Below are 21,969 nucleotides of genomic sequence, written 5' to 3'. Positions count from 1 at the left end.
GAATGCGAGTTTTCCACCCCACAGGGCTCCTCGTTCCCTCCTCTGAACCCTCTTCCTTCCCCCACCCCCGTGCTTCCCTCACATTCTCTCCTCCTTACTCAGCTTCGGTTTACTCCGGAGCATTTGCCACCTCCTGACTCCCATATTTCATTGTTTCTATGTATCGGTGTGTGTCTTGCCAGCCTCCCCGCACTGACCAGCACATCAGCCGGGCCTCCACTGAGTCTCAGGCTGTGCTTCCGGGATGGGACACGCCCAGACAGTTAGGAAGGTGATTTGGCAACAAAACTCGAGAGCCAAGAATAAAAGAGAAAACAGTCCACGCCCTTGGACTCATCATCGCGCCCTGGGAACGTGATTCCCGTGGCCCCTGTGGGGTGGGGTCGGGCAGGAGGGCGCTGCCTCCCAGCTTGGCTCAGGCAGGGAGTCTGCGCAGTGCGGTGCCCTCCCGCCCGCAGCCTTGCAGCGCGGCAGGAGTGCACAGCGACATGTGGTGCAGCGTCACGCGGCAGGGACTGTTCTGCACCCACTGTGCATCCAGCCTTTTCATTCCTCTAGGAGGTTTTGAGTGAAGTGTTTCCCACAGATGAGGCAAGTGAGGCAAAGGAGTCACCCGCCCAGGGCAGGAAGTGGCGGAGCGAGGATTGGAACCCAGGTCCTCTGACTGCAGAAACGCACTCAGAATCTGTTGGGTGGCCCTGCCTGTGGGGCAGCACAGAGCCTGGGACATGAGGGTGGCACATACAGACTTAGAGCCATAAAGCATACAGTCTTCATATTTCATCTAGAGCAAGGGTCTACTACCTTCCTGAAGTGGCCTCCCAGGTCTCTGGTCCAATTCAACAGAAGTGCATCCGTGAGCTACTCTGTACAAGATTCAAATACTCACTTTCTCTTGGGAATGTGGATTGGTGAGTGAAGCACAAGCGGACTTGTTGAAGCCTCCGGTGTGCAGCCACTTAAACTTGCAAGAGGGGTCATGTACCCTTTGGTGATCCCAGCCTGACCACTTGTCAGCTCTGTGACTCTGGGGAAATCACCTAGCCTCTCTGAGCCTCGGCTTTCTCATTCGTAACAATTAGCAGGAACCGCATAGTAGCTGCTCAATATTGTCTTGGTGTGATTTACGCTAGGAACAATCGTAAACACCTTGATGTCTAAGAGTAGAGAAATGACACTATGGAACATGGTCGCTTTAGAGACTGGAATAGTCTAAAGCCATTTAGAAGGACATTGAAAAATGTGCATAAAACAATATAGTTAAAAAAAAAAAGCTGGACACAAAAATTCTGTGCACAGTTTGGTTTTAAAAGATATGATGAAAGAAATAGTCCAAAATGTTAAACGTTTCTCTGTGGGTGAGAGGACACCAGGGTGAAAGTTTTTTTCATTATACTTTCTCATATTTTCTGAATGTTCCACAGGGAGGTTGCATTATTTTCATAATCAGGCCAAACAGCATTTATAAAGTGTTTCATTTTATACCTTATTGGTTAATTCTTTACAGGGAGGGTAGGATTAGAAGACAAGGGATCAGAGAAAGTGTGGGGGGATGAGGAGAGAGCTCAGTTCCACTGGTATTTATTGAGCATCTGCTATGTGCAGGCACTGTGTAGGGTGCTCACTGCGATAGCTAAGTGAGATCTCAAAGAACTAGGTGTTGCTGAGCAGACAGGCAAGGGAATGGCGTGTGCAAAGGCCCTGGGGTGTGAAACAGTCATGGAGAACAGTTAGTAAGGTCTATGGGGGTGAGGGGAGAGTGTGGCTGGGAGATGGGCAGGCTGGAAATGCCCTTGAGGGGGGCCCTGTCAGCTGTATCAAGCGGTTCAGGCCGCATCCTGACGGCCCTGGAGTTACTTTGAGCTTTTATTTTCAGTTGAAATTTTTATTGAGGTAACTGTAGATTCACATGTCATTGTAAATACTAATACAGAGAGAGCCCTCATTCACTTTGCACAGTTTCCCACAACATTTTGCAAAACTCTAGGACAATGTCACAAGGAGACATTGATGCAATCCTCTGATCTTATTCAGATTTCCTCAGTTTTACTTTTGTGTGTGTGTAGAGTGTGCTTGTGTATATTAAGTTCTATACAATTGTACCATCTGTGTAGCTTCTTGTATCCACCATCACAGTCAAGATACTGAACAGTTCCACACCACAGGGATCCCTCCTGTTGCCCTTTTAGAATCACACCCACCTCCCTCCTGGCCCTTCCCTCCACTGCCCACCAGACCAGGGGACTGATTCAGTGTGGACGATAGGGAAGAGCGCTGAAGAGGGGTCCCAGGGGTTGGGGTGCCAAGTTTGGGGCTCGCTAGGTTAGCTGTGGCTATGGGAATGTCCTAGAGACCAATGGATTTACAAGCCCACGGATTTGGAGACAAGTCTGAGCTGGAGGCTGAGACTGGGAGTCCCCACCTATCAGGGCTGGAGCTGCTGGTTTGTTGGAAGGGAGCAGAGTGGGAGGAGGGCACTGAGGACGGACCCCGAGGAGGATCACCATCCTGCCCAGCCAAACCTTGCTCTTGCTTAGGAAGCCCTGGGAATCTCCTTAGAGGGCTCCCCCAGCCCGCATGACCCCGTCACTTTGCCCCCAGTGTGAGCCTCAGAGCCAGGCATGGAATGTCCTTCTGCATGACATGTACCCTTAGCTGTATCGGGTTCAGGCCCCTGATCGCAGGGCTTGCTAACCCTGGCCCTGCCAGGTGGGGAAGCACCTTAGAGGTCACTGAATCCAAAGCCTTTAATTTACAAAGGAGAAAGCAGATTCTCAGAGGAGAGAGAGGCTCGATCTGCTGGAAGAAAGGGGGCTGTTTGTAGTCACCTCCGGAAAATGCTTTGCCTGTAAAGGAGAAACCCAGGAGAGGTAGATGAAAGTATATGAACTCTTTCAGTCATCAGTTTTTATTGAGCGTCTACTACGTGCCAGTCAGTGCTGGGCTTTCTGGATACGGAGATGGGTTAGGCACGAACCCTATTGCTGGTGGATAAGAACACCGAAGGGTTAAATTCCGGGAGCTCGGCGGTGGGGCGGGATGGGGGGTGGGGGCGTGTAGAGGAATCTCCCAGAGGAAAAGCCCTCTCCCTAGCTTCTCAGGCTCCGGAAACCTGGGCGAGAAAAGCCTGGGAAGGGCTGCGCCGCTGGCACGCAGCCTCCCCCGCACAGCCCCTCTGGCCAGGGGAACTGCTGCTCTCGAATTACAACAAAAGGGGCAGGAGGCCGCGCCTGCTGCGGTGGCCGCCTTCAGGGAAGGGGGTGGGTCCGGGGAGGGGTTTGCGGTCCGACGCTGGTTTAAAGTACCGGGAAAAGGGTTGGAGAGCGACACCAACCCGCGGCTTCCTAAACTTGGAGGTGGGTTTCTCCAACGGCCGGAGAAGTCGGCTCGCTCCCTCTGCTCGGGAAAGGGGCTCCGCGGCGACGGGCGCAGAGAGGGGCCGTCGTGGAGAGCCTGGCCCCAGCCGGACGAGTGCGTACCCCTGCTGACAAGTAAGAGCGCTGCCTGCGCCTCCCTCTCCCCACGGCGGTTCGCGGGAAAGCGGGGGTCCCGGTGGGGTCTCCAGGCGCCGCTCCCCGCGGGCCGCCTCTCAGCAGTGCTTGGGGTTCCCGGGAGCTGAGAGGCGGCACACAGAGAGAAGGCTCCTTGCTCGGAGACGCGAGGGCGTGCAGGCTAACGGGTCCCGCTCCCGACTCGGGCGGACCCACTCAGCCCCACCTCACCTGAATCCGGAGAGCTCACGCAGCAGGGGCGCCCCCGGAAGCTGGGCGCTCGGTTCCTGGCTCGCCCGGGGCGCCTGCGACCAGACAGGACAGAGTCAGACGAGACCCGGTGCGTGCTAGGTGCCTAGGAGGGTGCACCGTGGAGCCACGGACACCGGGGGCTGCGCTGGTGCCAGGAGTTCTGGCTTTTGAGGATGCGGAGCGCGCGGGGGACGGGGGCGCACTGGGGTGTCTCCGGAGCTGTGGCTTTGGGGATGTGGAGCGCACGGGGCTGGGGGGTGGGGGTGGGGAGTGAGGGCTAGTGAACGAAGGAAAGCCCTGAGTCCGGTGGACGGAGAGGCGCGGTCCGCACCTCAGGTATTCACTCCTGGCTGGTCAGGGTACCAGGAAACCTCTCCCGCCAATTATCAAGGGGAGGCCCTGGAGTAGGAAAGAGCCAGCACAAGCCAACCCATGGATGGTCTACGCAGGATCGCCCCGGGGCTAATCCTGGTCTTAACGCTGATACTCGTGCCCTCAGTGCCCGCAACTTTTACGCAGGCGCTTTGAACACCGCGCTTCCGCCGCCCCCGCCCCCCTCAAGCCGCCGCCCAGCCAACCCCCTATCTGTAGCCCTCTGGAGTAGCTGCCTGCCAGAGGTGTCGCTGTAAATCAGCACCGGAATAGAAATGATTGGAAGAAACAGGCGAGATTCCCACTTCGTCATCCCTCACCCCGTCCCGGGAAAGACCACCAAAAATCAGCGAGGGTGGGGTGAGGGGATGCGGCGAAACACCACTGGGGAGGGGACTGAACCCCTCCTGGCTAGGAAACCTCGAGTCCTGATGAGAGGAGAGAGAGGAATGAAAGTCAGAAACATGCCCCAAATTAATTTCGTCCCCTGAAGTCTTGGAACTGCGGAGATCTTCAAATCAGTCCAAGGGGTTCTTTTTGCGGAAAGGGAAAAGTGCTGAAGTGGAGACTCGAATCCGTGTCCCCTCCTCCAGGCCCCGCTCCTACCCCGCCGCTAGCCTGTCTGTCCCTGACCCCCAAAAGGCCGTTCGTCACCCTTGGTGGAATTATTTCGTTATTTATGGTGTATTGTGTACTTAATGGTCGGGGATGGGGCTTAGGACGGAGTCGAAGTGCTCATTTCCCTGGTCAGTTCTCAGATGAACGACTGACTCCCTGGACTCTCCCTTAGCTAAATAATTCATCTCTCGCGCCCCCCCCCCTTTGTCCTGTTCCCCTTCCTGGTCCCTAGTATCTGTCCCTGGAGTGAGCCTCAAACCCATGTGTGTGCCTCTCCGTGACTTTGTGCTAAAAAGTGATTTGGTCTAAGGCCACTTAGCCATTAAGTGGCAAAGTTGAATAGGAAACTTAAGCCTAAAGACAAAGCATCCACTTGATGTTACAGGTTGGCTGACATTTTGGTGCATGGCAGACGGCAGAGGCTACGAAAATGTTTTCATCTATCTCCTTTACAGCTGGGCTCCTTGCCTGGCCTCTCCTGGCCTTTTCCCAAATTCTTGTCCTCTGACCCCTGGCTGACCAGTGTACAAGGGGCCTTGTGAATGAGGCAGATTTTCTGAGCTTCTGGTGGTGACCATTAGTGAAGCTTTCTAGTGTCCTAGAAAATTCCACACTGTTTATTTAACATCATTTTTTTATTCGGAAAAATTTCAAATATAAACAATAGTAGGGAGAAGGCCCCCGTATACTTCTCACTCAGCTTCAACAGTTATTGACATTTTGCCACACCTGTTTCATCTACCCCTTTCTTGTTTCTTTTTCAGGGAAGTATTTTAAAGCAAATCCGAGACATAAAATCATTTCATTCTTACATATTTCAGCATGACCTCTAAAAATATTAAATAACCATTATGCCATTAATATACTTAAGAAAATTAACAGTCATTCTTTGGTATCATCTAATACCTAGTCCAAAAAAATTCAAACTTTTTCCCCCAATTTTGCACCAAATGTCTTTTTACAGTTCACCGGAGTTCTGTTGATTTGTATAATTTATGTTCATTGTATGTTATTCTTTGCAAACCGCTTTTCTGTCCACAATGTTATTTGATTCTTACAACTTCCCACTAAAGAGCGAGGTGGGTTTTGTTGAATTCACGCTAGAGTTGAGTAAACTGGCCAACAGATAAGCTGTCCAGATGGCACAGTTGGTGACTGGCCTAGCCAGGACTTGAGCCAGCATCCTTAGTCCTGGGCAGTGGTGGTTCTGTTTCTCAGCGCTGCTCAAGGAACATAAGTTGTGCTCTGACGCGTTCATCCTGGCTCTGGCTTCATCCTGGGCTTACCACTTCCTATACACCTGCTATCAGAAATCCCAGTGTAAATACTGAGTACTTGGCCATTTGGTGTAGGAGGTAAATCAGCTGCAAAGTCAGGAAGCCTGGGCTTATTTCCCAGCTTCTTGTAAAACTGTAGGAAAGCAACTCACCTCTCGAGAACTCAGGGTGGCCCTCTCTGAGGTAGGAGCCATCATCCTTCTCCATTCTCTGGCTCCTAGTTCTGAAAGTAGGGTGAGCAAAATGACTGGAGTTGGAATTCCTGGAAGAGACAAAGGGCTCAGAAAGAAATCTCACTGAGAACAATTACCCCTCACTGATCATTGCCCAAGCATTCTGGCAGCTGGCATCTTTAGTTGGAGGCAGCTAAAATTCTATGGCAGAGGAGAGGCTCCCCTCTGAGGTTCTTCACTTATGGACAACTTTGTTTATTCTGCTGTTGTCTGAGGAGGATATAGGACACCAGAGCTTTTTACTTTTAGCATTTTTACTACTTGTGTTTATTTGCTTTGGAAAGGGGTGATAACGAAGTCATTTTTACATCTTATTAATGAGACTCATGAATTGGAATCCTCCTTTCTTGGCTGGCTGTGTGGGAAAAAGGAATCTCTTATTTCTTGATGCCTAGACTTTCTGCTCTCATGTTCATTGCCCTGAAACAGACATCGAATGAACAGACCTTCCACAAAACAGCCAGTTAGGGAGAGAGAAACTGGTTGCTCCAAACCCATTATTCAACCGTAGGAGCTCCAAAGGGACAAAGCATTACCCTTTAACCACACCGTCCTCTGGCATCCATGAATTCTCTTCCCCCTCAGCTAACAGGCTGTCTCCATGGGGGCAGAATTTCTAGGTGATTCCATGTCAGCAGCTGCTGTGGCTTTCTTCCTTTTACGGTTTTGGGAGCTTTAGGAGGGATAGTTGCCCTCTCCTGGGGTTGCCTGGGTTCAGAAGGTCAGCTTGTAATGACTCTTGTTCATTTCCCTCTGGAGAAGGTCGTTGTGGCCAGTCTTCATGTCAGTGTCACACAGTCCCTCCTGTACTCCAGACCCGGGGGCCACGAGACCTCAGATGAAGTAGCCTGTCCTGCTCCAGATCCATAGAACGAGCAGGACTGGCAATCGTGGGCCAGCAAAAGGAAAGCCAACTTGATGCCCAGAGAGACAGATCCGCAGCAATGCACTCCTTACCTCCTAAGTCTAGGTCGAAGCGAGTCTTCAGACCTTCTCATCCTAGTCATTCGAGCTGTCCTCCTGCAGGAAGTGTGTGTGACCCGCCAGGAGCACAGCCCAGCCAGGTGTGCTGGCCCATCTTCCCCCACCACCAGCATCAGAGATGCCTGTAGGCACCAGGACCAGCCTTTCAGAATAAGCACTTGCTCGAGGGTGATAAAGCATGACGGTGACAGCTCGGATAAGATGTCCATCCAGAGTTTTAAAAACCCTTTTGCACTTCCCTTGGCAGAAAGAGTATACCCAGATAAGTGTGTGCGGTACATATGGGTGTAGAGTGAGAACGAAGTCAGCATATGAGGAGGATGTGATTACGATCACAGTTAATAAGTTCTCCTTGCCCAAGGCTTTTTGATCCCTTCCCTTGAAACACCTATAGTATTATAATACTGTACGCGAATGATGATACATTTTCTTTTTAGTTTTTTTCGTGTCGGAACTTGATAGACAAGCAGACACAGCTGCACCCAGGGCTGTCCCATGGCAATCGTTCCCATATGTCTTTTCTGAGGCGTCGCCAACATGATGTTAAGAGCATCTTCTGAAAAAATAATGCCACTTTCCTATACAGCATATGCCTTATGAGAAGATAACTTTTGTCGACGACTTGCGAACAGCTCTCATTTGCTCCGTTTCTTTGTTCTTCTTGAACTTGGGTCCATGAACACCCCCCACCTCCAGCCTTGTCCCTGGGGCGCTACGGATGTCCCGAGATAAACATAGCACAGCTTTCCAGAGTGCCTGCGTGAGTCATGACCTAGTAAGGCGGATAGTTTTCTAAACACAAATATAAAACTCTTCTAAAACAAACACAAATATAAATTTGAGTAAAGTACCTTTTTAAAGTACCCCTCTCCCCAGAATAACAGACGTAAGTAAAATGGCACCAAGCCTAAGTATACGACACGGGATGAACTTTCATTTCGTTTTATTGTGGTGAGCTATACATAACACTCACCGTTTTAACCATTTTTTTTTTTTTTTTGTGGTAAACGGGCCTCTCACTGCCGTGGCCTCTCCCGTTGCGGAGCACAGGCTCCGGACGCTCAGGCCCAGCGGCCATGGCTCACGGGCCCAGCCGCTCCGCGGCATGTGGGATCCTCCCGGACCGGGGCACGAACCCGTGTCCCCTGCATCGGCAGGCGGACTCCCAACCACTGCGCCACCAGGGAAGCCCCGTTTTAACCATTTTTAAGTGCACAGTTCAGTGGTGTTACATGCATTCACATTGTGTAACCGTCACCACCGTCTGTTCAGGATTTTTTCATCTTCCAAAAATGAAACTCTGCAGCCACTAAACACTGACCCTCCATTCTCCCACCACCTTGGCAAGCCCCATTCTACTTTCTGTCTCTATGATTTTGATAACTCTAAATACCTCATATAAATGGAATCATACACTGTCTTTTTGTGACTCGCTTATTGCACTTAACATAGCGTCTATCAACGTTGTCTGTGTTGTATAGCATGTGCCCGAATTTCCTTCCTTTTTAAGGCTGAATGATATCCCATTGTGTGTATGTACCACATTTTTTTTATTCGTTCATCTGTCCACTTGGGTTGCTTCCACTTTTGGCTATCGGAAATACGCTACCATGAATGTAGATGTACAAATACCTGTTCTGGATGAACTTTTACAAGATGAACGTACCCTTGTAACAAGCACCTAGATCAAGAATAGGACATTACCCAGAGGGCACGGAATTAAAGGCAAAGCAGGAGATTCCAAATACATTTCATGCCTGCATGGGGCTGCTTCCATTACACCTCAGGGTCCTGGGAGTGGATGTTCATTTTGTCTACCGTGAGATGGTTTAGAAGAGATTTTTGAAAAACACAATTTATAATCTGAGAGGCAGCAAGATTAGTTGTGAGATTTAAGCAACCTCTTTCCTTAAAACGTTTAGGGAAGATAATATAGCATATTTGGGATTTGCAGTTGCAGCTATATTAGGACATCACCGCTAAGTATTATTCTTCCAGGCTCTCCCTGGGCTGAAGAGGTTTGCATCCACCTGGAGAACTCCTACTCTTTTGTCAGCTTCTGCTGGATCATGAGTTTCTTTCTTTTTTTTTCTTTTGGCCTTGCCACACGGCTTGTGGGATCTCAGTTCCCCGACTAGGGATTGAACCCGGGCCACGGCAGTGAAAGCCTGGAATCCTAACCACTAAGCTACCAGGGAACTCCCTGGATCACAACTTTCAAGCCATGAGTGAAAACTTCTGTGGCCACGTCCTGCCTTCCTGCTCTCCTTTCCTTCCTTCCTCCTTCCCTTCCCACCTGGTGCTCTCTCTTAACTAAAATGATTTATGAGTGACTTTCTAGTTGCCAGACACTCTGCCAGTCTCTGTAAGAGACAAAAATGAGTAAGACATGATATTTGACATGTGCATTTAAAACTAAATCATCAGTCAAGAATGATATTCTGATGCCTGGCAACCAACTCCGTGGTGCCTACCTGGTGCCAACAGCAGCCTCAGAGCAGAGCCAAAGAATGTGCTGTGGAGTTTGGGCTTCTTGCAACACACAAAGCGGGGAAGACAGCCCATCAGGTGATCTGGAATTGCTCCAGCGTGCCCATAACCAAATTGTAAGAATAATTTTTTTAAAAATCGTAAGCTGCCTCGAGTTCAGATGGTCTGTCTGAGAGCACTCAACTAAACGTGAGGTTTAGGGACCATTTTAACGATTTAAGAAGAAGAAAATAAAATTCAGACGTCCATGAAATGCCATGAGTTCTCTTATCGTTTTCACTGTTAATTTTCTTAAATTGATATTCCCCAGGTGTTTTTTCTTCAGGAGGCTCTCAAAGCCACACCCACCTCCCCACCCCGCTATCAACCCCCTATGTCATCTGTTATCCCAACGTCATGATGTTGCAGCGTCATGGTACCCCAGCGTCTTCTTTGCCTGGAGAGTTGCTAGTTTCCTAACTGGACTCTTTTCCCTTTGTCTTAACCCGTGGGAAGCCATCCTTTATCCAATAGGCACAGGGATCTTTCTGGAGCAGAGGTTGGTAAACTCTTTCTCTAAGAGCCAGATAGCCAATATTTCAGACTTAATGGGTCCGTACGATCTTTGTCACAACTTGGCAGTTTTAGTGGGAAAGCAGCCATAGACAACAAGAAATGAGCATGGCTGCGTTCCAATAAAAGTTTATTTCTAAAAACTTCACAGATTTGGCCCAAGGGCTGTCGTTCACTGACTCCTGCTTTCAATCACAAATCTGCCCCCCTCGCACTCCCGCTTACCTGTCGTCGCTCCACATCCCCAAAAGGAAAACTCAACATCTGTTGGCATGACATTCAAGTCTCCTCATGGCCCTAAGCTTGCTTCTCCAAGCTCACCTCTTCCACCTCTCCTCACCCCACCCACTCTGCCAGCCCTTCCACTTTGCATCTTGCAACTCTGAACCCCCACACGGGTCTCAGAACATCCTGTGTTATTTCAGACCTGCCTGGAATGATCTCCCTTCCCCACCAGCGACCTGTCAAACTCCTACTTCCCTTCGAAACCTGCCCAGGTGTCAACTCTCTAAATGTTCCTCGTCTCTAATTGTAATCACTGCCTTCCCAGTTCTATTTCTGTACCTATTTCTGTACTCTTTTTGCATCTCTAAATATACTGTGAACTCCTCGAGGGCAGAACCCATGTCAGATTCATCTTTGAATTCCAGGGCCTAATACAATGCTTGCCATGTAACATGCTTAGTAAGTAGATACTACTAAACTGAAGTGTCAGTTAAATAGATTATTTTTTAATAGCTTAATTGAGATATAATTCACATACTATACAGTTCACCCATTTAAAGTGTTCAATTCAATGGATGTTGGTATATTCACAGATATATGCAACCATCACAAAGAGAAACCTGTATACTTTAGCCATTGCCTCTTCCTCCTCCCCTCCCCCTACTCCCACCACTAAACAGCCACTCATCTACTTTCTGTCTCTACATTGCCAATTCTGGATTTTATTTTATTTTTTTTGCGGTACACGGGCCTCTCACTGTTGTGGCCTCTCCCGTTGCGGAGCACAGGCTCCGGACGCGCACGCTCAGCGGCCATGGCTCACGGGCCCAGCCGCTCCGCGGCATGTGGGATCTTCCCGGACCGGGGCACGGACCCGTGTCCCCTGCATCGGCAGGCAGACTCTCAACCACTGCGCCACCAGGGAAGCCCTGGATATTTTATATAAAGGAATTATGTGATATATGGTCTTTTTTGTCTCGCTTCTTTAATTCATATGATGTTTTGAAGTTTCACCCATGCAGTGGCATGTATCCACACTGCATTCCTTTTTATGACCCGATAATATTCCATTGTGAGGATACACCACGTTTCGTTTATCTGTTCACTGTTGGTGGACATCTGGGTTGTTTCTACCTTTTGGTGATAATGAACAGCACTGTTACGAATACTTGTGTACAAATTTCTGGTTGAATATTTGGTTTCAATCCGTTTGGGTATATAAGTAGGAGTGGAATTGCTGGATCATATGATAATACTTTAACATTTTGAGGAACCGTCAAACTGTTTTCCACAGTGGCTGCACCATTTTATATTCCACCCAGCACTGTGTGAGGCTGCCGATTTCTCCACATCTTCACCAACACCTACTTTCCCCACTTCAAAAAAAAATTATAGCCATCCTAGTGTGTGTGAAGAGGTATCTCATTGTGGTTTTAATTTGCATTTCCCTAATGACTAATGATTTCAAGCGTGTTTTCATGCGCTTGTCAGTTATTTGTATGTCTTCTTTGGGGAAGTGTCTATTCAAGTCCTATGCCCATTTTAAAATTGGACTGCTTGTCTTTTGTTATTGAATTTTAAGGGTTTTTATATATCCTGGATACTAGACCTTTGTCAGATATACGATTTACAAATATTTTGTCCCATCTGTGGGTTGTCGTTTCACTTTCTTGATATTTTTTTTTTCTCGGTTCACATCACATTTACTCAACATTTATTCTGTGCTGGGCTCAGGGGATCCAGAGATGTATCTGCCCTCCAAGGGATTCACAGTCTTAGGAGAGAGACAGATATGCAAACAAAATAAAAAAAATAATTGATCACTACACCCTTTCGCTACCCCCACTGCTGCTGCTCTAGTTCATGAAGCATCTTGGTAGTGTCCTTTGATGCACAAAATTTTGTAATTTTTATGAAGTCCAATATAGGTATTTTTCAATTTGTTACCTATGCTTTTGGTGTCGTATCTTAGAAGCCATTGCCAAACCCAATGTCATGAATATTTACCGCTGTGTTTTATTCCAAGAGTTTTAAAATTTTAGCTTTTATATTTAAGTCTTTGGTCCATTTTGAATTAATCTTTGTAAATGGTGGGAGGTAAGGGTCCAACTTCTTTCTTTTACACGTGGCTATGCAGTTACTCCAGCATTATTTTTTGAAAAGACTCTTCTTTCCCCATTGAATGGTCTTGGTACCCTTGTCCAAATCCATTGATCATAGATATATGAGTTTATTACTGGACTCTCACTTCTATTCCATTGATCTATATGCCTGTATCTTTGTGCCAGTATCACCCTGTCTTGATTACCATCGCTTTGTAGTACCTTTTGAAATCAGGAAGTGTGAGTCCTCGCCCTTTGTTCTCCTTTCTCAGAATTGTCTTGGCTATTCTGGGTCCCTTACAATTCCGTATGAATTTTAGACTCAGCTTGTCAATTTCCGTGGAAAAGTCAGTTGGGATTCTGATAAGGGTTGTGATGAATCTGTAGATCAATTTGTATTCTTATCTTAACAATACTAAGTCTTCCAATCCATGAACACGGAATTTGAAAAATTTATTTAAATCCTCTTTAATTTCTTTCAACAATGTTTTATCATTCACTGAGTATAAATTTTGCATGTCTTTTGTTAAGTTTATTCCTAAGTATTTTATTCTTTTTGATGCTACTGTGAATGGCGTTATTTTCTTAATTTAATTTTTGGATTGTTCTTTGAAGGTGTGTCCACACAGTTAATCTTTATACATTGATCTGGCATCCTATAACCTTGCTGAATTCTTTTATCAGTTATAATAGTCTTTTAATATATTCCTTAGGATTTTTTATATATACATATGAGTGGATGCTTAAACACAGAGTTGAAGCTAGTGGATGTCATGATAAGGAAAGTGGAGGCACCTAATTGCCTCCACCTGTGGGAGCCATGCTGTGTTTGGAGATGCAATAAAGTATTAGAATCATTCTAGAAGGAGGTCCAGAAAAGGCTTGTGATCAGCACCCGTGACATGGGTCAGCTCCAAACGTAGCTGAGAAAGTCTGCCTCCTCAGTAAAAGCAAGAACTTGAAGCTCTCTGTGTATATGCCACGACTCTGTGGCTGTCAGTTTCTTTCTTTTTAAATTTATTTATTTTCACTTTTGGCTGCGTTGGGTCTTCGTTGCTGCGCGCGGGCTTTCTCTAGTTGCAGCGAGCGGGGGCTACTCTTCGTTGAGGTGCATGGGCTTCTCACTGTGGTGGCTTCTCTTGTTGCGGAGCACGGGCTCTAGGCGCGCCAGCTTCAGTAGTTGTGGCACACGGGCTCAGCAGTTGTGGCACGCGGGCTCTAGAGCGCAGGCTCAGTAGTTGTGGCGCACGGGCTTAGTTGCTCCGCGGCATGTGGGATCTTCCCTGACCGGGGCTCGAACCCGTGTCCCCTGCATTGGCAGGCAGATTCTTAACCACTGCGCCACCAGGGAAGCCCCTGGATGTCAGTGTCTTGACACAGTACCAGCATTGTGAGCTGAGCCTGGCCAGTTTTGGTGAGGTGGCAGTTGTTACCTGCTGCTATCACTCACTGGGCTTCTGGAAGGGCTTCCAGTGCTTCTATGGACAGCTGAATCCCAGATCATAGGCTTTTAACAAACTTTAGTACAGCACTCCTGCCCCCTCCCCTGGGTCACCAGACATTTCTAGACAAGCCAAAGATGTGGCCATGGCCTCTGTACCAGCTGCTCCTTCCTTCACTGGACCCTGGGGTCTATTTCTCATTGAAGGAGCTCAGGCCTGTTGGTTCAGGTTGCATTGCTTGGAAGGGAGCTTGGCCTGGAAGCTTCTGGAGATACAGAAGGTGTCTAAAGCCATGGTTGAGTTCCTGCTGTGACTAGCGCTCCCTGAGGCATGAAGGAAGCTAAATAGGGATAGCTTGGGGAGGATGTCACTTAAGAACTGAGCTCCTTGGCCGTTTTGAGGATCCATCTCTTAGAACAGCTAGTTTGGGGAATTCCCTGGTGGCCCAGTGGTTAGGATTCTGTGCTTCCACTCTGTAGGTTCAATCCCTGGTTTGGGAACTAAGATCCCACAAGACACGCTGCGTAGCCAAAAAAAAAAAAAAAATTTAAAGAAAAGCTGGTTTGTACATTCCCTCCATCCCAGGACTCCCCCCACATCCCCCCCCCACCGTTTGCTTCTCTTACCCCCAACTGTCTGAGCCCCTCTCTACCTCAGTGTCTGTGCCTGGACCAGCCCTCAACACCCCCTCTCCAGAGATTTGCATGCAGTGACCCCATCCCCAGCTACAGTTCCTCCCCTGGAAACAAGACAATGCAATGATTGGATTACTTGAAAAATTTGCACATCATTCTGGCCCCGAATTCTGTTCTCCTCCCCTGCCTGCCTTTTATGAATTTTAGTATCACCTTCAAAGTGGCACAGAAATTTGGACCAATTTGGCTACTGACTGTTAGCTCTGAGAAACAGTGTGTCTGAGACTGTGTATGTGTTGGGGGTCAGGGAGGGGTGGGAGCATGGTTAAAACCTGTTACCCAAATGCCGTGTTAAGAGTGGTCGATGGGTGGGAATTCCCTGGTGGGCCAGTGGTTAGGACTCCAAGCTTCCATTGCAGGGGGCCTAGGGTTCGATCCCTGGTTGGGGATCCCACAAGACTCCTGGTGTGGCCAAAACAAAAAAAGAGTGGCTGAAGAGTGGTTGATGGGTTAAATGACACTCCTCCTGGAAATTTTCCAGGTTGTTGTGGATTTTATAACTATAATAGTTACCACTCATTGAACACGGCTGAGCCAGTCACTGACTGTCCTGGGCACTTGATATATCTTATGGAACCCAGCAAAACAGGGGTCCCCAACCCCTGGGCCACCGACTGGTACCTGTTAGGAACCAGGCCACACAGCAGGAGGTGAGCGGCAAGCGAGTGAGAGAAGCTTCATCTGTATTTACAGCCGCTCCCTATCGCTCGCATTACCGCCTGAGCTCCGCCTCCTGTCAGATCAGCGGTGGCATTAGATTCTCATAGGAGCGCGAGCCCCACCATGAACGGCGCATGCGAGGGATCTAAGTTGTGTGCTCCTTATGAGGATCTAATGCCTGATGATCTGAGGTGGAGCTGAGGCGGTGATGCTAGCGCTGGGGAGCGGCCGCAAATACCCGTTATCATTAGCAGAGAGGTCTGACTGCACAGAGACCATAATAAATCAGTTGCTTGCAGAATATCAACACCCTATCAGTGAGTGGCAAGTGAAAACGAGCTCAGGGCTCCCACTGATTCTGCATTATGGTGAGTTGTAGAATTACTTCATTGTATATTACAATGTAATAATAACAGAAATAAAGTACACAATAAATGCAATGTGCTTGAATCCTCCTGAAATCATCCCCCCACCCCCGGTCCATGGAGAAATTGTCTTCCACGAAACCGGTGCCTGGTGCCCAAAAGGTTGGGCACCGCTGACCTAAAACCCTAAGACCCTCTGTATTTGCAGAAGCTAGATTCGAACCTGCGACCACTCTCAGATGCCAGCACCATGTTCTTTCAATTACTCTATGTTATCCTGTGGTCAAACCGTAGCTCCATTTTTTTAGGGCTTGGGGGCGTGGCTAATTTGAACCCGATGGGCATATCCGCCTCACTCTGCTCCCTCTGCCTTCAAGCAGTAGCACTGATTTTGGATTTCCCCTGCCCCTTCTTTATGGGCTACAGGCTATAGAGATAAGATGTGTCTCTTGGGGGCCCTGCGGACTTCCCTGGTGGCGTAGTGGTTAAGAATCTACCTGCCAACGCAGGGGACACGGGTTCGAGCCCTGGTCCGGGAAGATCCCCCATACCGCGGAGCAACGAAGCCTGTGCATCACAACTACTGAGCCTGCGCTCTGGAGCCCACGAGTCACAACTACTGAGCCCGTATGCCACAACTTCCGAAGCCCGCGTGCCTAGAGCCCGTGCTCCGCAACAAGAGAAGCCACCGCAATGAGAAGCCCGCGCACTGCAACAAAGAGTAGCCCCTGCTCGCCGCAACTAGAGAAAGCCCGCGTGCAGCAACGAAGACCCAACACAGCCAAAAATAAATTTCAAATAAATAAAATTAAAAAAAAAAAGATGTGTCTCTTACAGACACTATATATTTATTTGGCTTTTGCTTTCCCATTCAATCTGAGAGTCTCCAGTGGCACATTTTAAAGTGTTTGAAATTGTACCTTCATCCTCCCCAGGAAACAGCCTGGTCAGAATGAGATTCCACCCAGAGGCAGCGATGGACTGTGGGGAACCCCAATCGGTCACAAAAAATTATGCCCGACAAAGGTCTCTTTCTGGAGGCTGAAAAAAATTCAGTTTTGTATGCCTACCTCTGACCATTTCACCATGCCCTGAACATTCCCACTCTGTGGCCAGAAATAGACAGAACCAAGGTGCAATCTTTGGCCAGGGGTCAAATGGACCAGCCCTGGCCAAGCGTGATGTCAGAGTCTGCATTCTTGTCTGAGGTGGTTCAGAAGGGCCCCCTTGTCTCCACCCGCTTCCCTCATTCTCTGAGCACCAAACCCATCCACCCAAGACAGCCTTCCTCCACAAAGGAATGTGTTCCGTGTGCGGCCAGAAGCAGCACCCGACCACAGCTGGGGTAGCCTCTCCCATGTGCTCTGGGCCGTGAATGAGGACCATTCATCACTCCTGCTGGTCGAGCAGGAATCCCCTGGCAGGCGGCAGGGGGCGGGTCTGATGGTGGAGAGAGCCCCCATCCCTCCCCTGACCCCGTAGCTGAATGCTGACATCTGGCAGAGACATCAAGGGGACCATTCTGTCTGGGTGAAAGAATCCAGCTGAGTTCTACGCTCCACTGTTCTGTGACACTAAGCAAGTGGCTTTTGCATCCAGGGCCACTGCTCCTGGCTGGGGAGCCGCATGGTTGCTGATGCGATGTTTCTCATTTGGGTCAGCAGGCCAGTTACTGGGGGCTCCAGAGCACAAGATGTGGAGCAAGTGCTGGGCAGAAGGAATCATTTCCCTACCTACCAGGGCCCTCAGAAAGGGTGAGGCCAGTCACGCAAAGCTGGAGCCTGAGGGAGACCCGTTTTAGGAGGTTCTGTGCCCCAGACAGTCATGTTGGTGGGCGGATGGGAGGAGTTAAGGAGATCAGCTTTTGGTCAGAGCAGTGCTTTTTACTAAAAGCGCTAAATGCACACATAGTGTAGAACTTTTACAGTGTGTTTTCCCCCCCTTATGCATGTCTTTGTTATTGACTAGGAAATGGTTGGTCATATTGGGCATTTTTTGACACTCAGGTGTCAGTGGTAAGAGGCCGAGGTCAGTCGTATTCTTTAAGAATGCGTTGGGGTAGTCCAAAGCCACTTGGCTTTTCAGAAAATATTGTTGCACCGGCGAGTTCTACAACACAGAATGCCTTTTCTCAGGTAGACAATGAAGTCATTAGAATGGGATTGCTTTGGGGGGAAGAGAAACATTTGAGTAGCCCCAAGGAAATCTTGAGACTGAGAGATTTTTTTGGAGTAGGCCTTTGATGTTCTTTCCCAAGCAGAATAATTCAGCTGTCAAAAGAGCAGCTTAAGAAAAGGGCCCTGGGGACTTCCCTGGTGGCGCAGTGGTTAGGAATCCGCCTGCCAATGCAGGGGACATGGGTTCGAGCCTTGGCCCGGGAAGATCCCACATGCCGCGGAGCAACTAAGCCCATGTGCCACAACTACTGAGCCTGTGCTCTAGAGCCTGTGAGCCACAACTACTGAGCCCGTATGCCACAACTACCAAAGCCCGCGTGCCTAGAGCCCGTGCTCCGCAACAAGAGAAGCCATCGCAATGGGAAGCCCGCACACCGCAACGAAGAGTAGCCCCCGCTCGCCGCAACTAGAGAAAGCCCGTGCTCAGCAACAAAGACCCAACGCAGCCAAAAATAAATAAGTAAATTTATTAAAAAGGAAAAGAAGGCAAAATATTAATAAAAAAAGAAAAGAGCCCTGGAAATTCTAGTTATAGATTTTCTCCTTTTCCTTTCGGAGCCCTGTTGGGTCAAAATTAAGTGAAGTATTTTCAAATAGTCATCCATTAACAGTACAATGTCATGCCTGGAATCATAGAAATCAGTGTTTCTACAGACTTATGGTCACCAAGGGGGAGAGGGGATGGGGGAAGGATGGAGTGGGAGTTTGGGGTTACTAGATGCAAACTATTACATATAGAGTGGATAAACAACAAGGTCCTACGGTATAGCACAGGGAACTATATTTAATATCTTGGGATAAACCATAATGGCAAATAATATAAAAAAGAATGTGTATGTGTGTGTATAACTGAGTCGCTTTGCTATACAGCAGAAATTAACACAACATTGTAAGTGAACTATATTTCAATAAAATGTAAAAATCATTGTTTCTACAGTATACTGGAAAGTTCCAGGGGTGACATATATTTTGGAGTTAAAGATGTCCTCCAACAAATGAGGTTTATCAGACAATTGAAGGAGCACTGTTCATGATGAAATGAGAAACTTGAGCACTATACAGGCTTAGAACTCTTTCTCTCCCTCTGACCACACCCTCAGCCCCAACTCCCAGCAAGACCAAGGAAATTGACATCAGCCCTGCTGAAAAGTCTTATCTGCAGGCATCGTAGACTTCCTGGAGCCCACCCTCCCATGGAACTTGGCCCAATTTAGCACCTACATAGTTTACATAGCACATGCGAACACACTTTTTGATTTAGGTAACTAAACTTTTCTCCAATATCGTATATCCTTTGGAGCAAATGTCTGTCTCTAGTCTTCAAGTAAGTTCTTGCAAAAGCTAGATCCAGGGAGAACTGCCGAAGCTCATCCTCGGGAGTTCCCAGTTCCCCAAATAACACGTGGGGGAATCTGAAGTAGAAAATTAAATACAGCCAGTTACATCATACAGCTTACCATCAACCGGAGGTGTAGTTGGCACTTGAACAGCCCGACTCAAATCTACCAGGCAGCACCTGTCAGCACCTGGTGGTCCCCAAATATTTTTCCTGATTTGGGGGGGGGGGGACCACCTACTATGGTTCAGGGACTTAAGAAACATGATCTTTGATTTTTTGAAAGAGTCCTGAAATGAAGGTGTTTCTTGTTTCTTCCTTTAAAAAGTTGCTTTTGAGTACGTATCGTTTCCATTTTATAGATGAAATACCGAGACTTGGAAAATCTAAGTGTGCCTGAGGTCACAGAGCTAAGAGGTGATAGAAGAGGGATCTGAACCTAGTTCTGTGTGACTCTACGCCACTGGGCCATGCTGCTTAGTGGCAGCGGGAGGCGATGGCACGGGCAGCCCGTTCTTTGTGGAGGATCAATGTGAAAGCTGTCTGAAGGGGACGCTGAATGTAGGGGGTGCTCGAGGCCCTTGGGGAAGGTGAGCTGATTCTGGCTGATGGCTTTCAGGAATGCCTGGGATTTAAGTCCTGGGGACGTGAAGGAATTCTTTCCCCATGTCTCCCAGATACCCCCTGGGTGTCACAGGGCTTCTTGTCGGCAAAGCTTACACTAGTATCAACTGTGTGAACTCGGATCCTTAAATGGATTGAATTGAACGTAAGAATGTCCTCAACTGCTTAGCCAAGAGCCCAGTGAGAACATATCGGGAGAGATAACTTACCACTTTCTGATAAGCCACGGTCACAGCTGATTCCTTCTAGCACTCTTATTCTTGTTAGTCAAATACTGAGGTCCTTGGGCATCTTGGCTTGACCCCTGTAATCATGACCCACTGCTCGGCTAAACCATGTGAAGAATTAAGTCCATCTGCCGCAGTTCTTCCTGGACTTCACTGACATGCAGTTTTAACAGAAGACTGCGAGATCGGTCATCCTCTTGTGGAACTTTGCGTGCCTGCAGAGGGTTGGTGAAACCTGGGCTTCATTTGGTATGTGTGAACCCGCTACAGAAATGTTCTGCTGACCCAGTGGCTTGTGTTCAGGGTAGAGGATGTTCCTAGAGTTTCTGTGATGGATGGCGATGCACCCTCACTGGCGTAGACTCTTGGGCTGTTGATGACCTTGGAGGTGTTCATAGGCTGAAAACTGAGGATAGATCTCCCCATCGTCTAAAGACTCTCCCAACTATGATATCAGTTAGATGTCTCCACCAGAATTGTTGATTTCTTTAGTGAAATCAAAATCTCTAACTGAGAACTGATAGAGCAGGTGTGAAGAGGGGAAATGTGACTTCCATCAATCCAAATGTCATCCAATGTCCAGAAGAATAGAGGGAGAATTTACCATACTTGTTTATGAATAGGCACCGAAAAAGGTAAGAGACATAGCACACTTCTGTTTGTTTGGGTTTTTTTTTAATTAAAATTCAAGCTTTTCTTTGCTTTTGTTTTTAATCTTTTGGATCCTAGTACATTTCTTTTTATTTTTTATATTTATGGCTGTGTTGGGTCTTCGTTTCCGTGCGAGGGCTTTCTCTAGTTGTGGCAAGCGGGGGCCACTCTTCATCGCGGTGCATGAGCCTCTCACTATCACAGCCTCTCTTGTTGCGGAGCACAGGCTCCAGACGCGCAGGCTCAGTAATTGTGGCTCACGGGCCCAGTTGCTCCGTGGCATGTGGGATCTTCCCAGACCAGGGCTCGAACCCGTGTCCCCTGCGTTGGCAGGCAGATTCTCAACCACTGCGCCACCAGGGAAGTTCCCCTAGTACATTTCTTAATGGAACTCAAATCCTTTGACCCAAAGCAGTTTTCTCAAGGAAATTGGTCCTGGGCAGCGCTTGACATACCAGAGTGCACTTGCTCAGCGACAGAGATAAGAACAATTAGTCAGTAAAGGTAGCAGTTCTGGTATCTGGCTGCCTGGGTGCAAATCCCAGCTTGATTACTTTTGAGCTATAGCTTTTCTGTCCCTTGGGTTTCCCTCAGGGAAATACAGATGCTGACAGTACCTCTCTCAGAGGGTTGCCTGGAGCTGTTACCATCCAGTATGGCAGCCACGACCCCAGGGGACCACTGAGCACTTGAAATGTGTTAGTCGAAATTGCGACGTGCTGTCAGTGTAAAGTACACCCCAGAGTGCAAAGATTTAGTGCAAGAATGCAAAATATCTCATTAATAATTTTACATCGATTACATACGGAAATAATATATGGGATATATTGGGTTAAACAAAATATATCTTTAGCCTTAGTTTCTCCCATTTCATTTTACTTTTTTAATGTGGCTCTCAGAAAAGTTTAAATTACGTATGTGGTTTGAATTATGTTTCTATTGGGAAACGCTAGTCTAGACTAGAGGATTAAATGAGTTCATACCTGTAAGGCACTTTTCACACAGTCATTGATACAGAATGAGTAATCAATAAATATAGGATTTTAAAAAAATCTAACTTTCTCATTAACAGAATCCCACCTTCATTGCCAGCTCATGTGGTATCCAGGCTGTGGCATAAAAGCAGAGGTCATCCTTTTAGAATGGGGGAGGAGAGGGGGATTGAATACATAAATTAGGTATAGAATAAGAAAGTC

General features: G+C 48.0%; 1 protein-coding gene across 1 annotated transcript in view; it reads left to right on the top strand.

Annotated features, from left to right (window-relative positions):
• The first annotated feature begins 3,222 nt into the window (after positions 1 to 3,222).
• The window catches only part of LOXL2 (lysyl oxidase like 2), a 100,046-nt gene continuing 81,299 nt past the window's right edge, over positions 3,223 to 21,969 (top strand). Inside the window, exon 1 of the mRNA XM_024747779.1 lies at positions 3,223 to 3,491. The gene's annotated coding sequence lies outside the window, so the exon portion shown is untranslated. The remainder of the gene's footprint in view (positions 3,492 to 21,969) is intronic.

The sequence above is a fragment of the Neophocaena asiaeorientalis genome, unplaced genomic scaffold (assembly GCF_003031525.2).
Source record: "Neophocaena asiaeorientalis asiaeorientalis breed wild unplaced genomic scaffold, Neophocaena_asiaeorientalis_V1.1 scaffold429, whole genome shotgun sequence".
Classification (NCBI taxonomy): Eukaryota; Metazoa; Chordata; class Mammalia; order Artiodactyla; family Phocoenidae; genus Neophocaena; species Neophocaena asiaeorientalis.
This window is presented reverse-complemented; position numbering and strand designations above follow the sequence as displayed.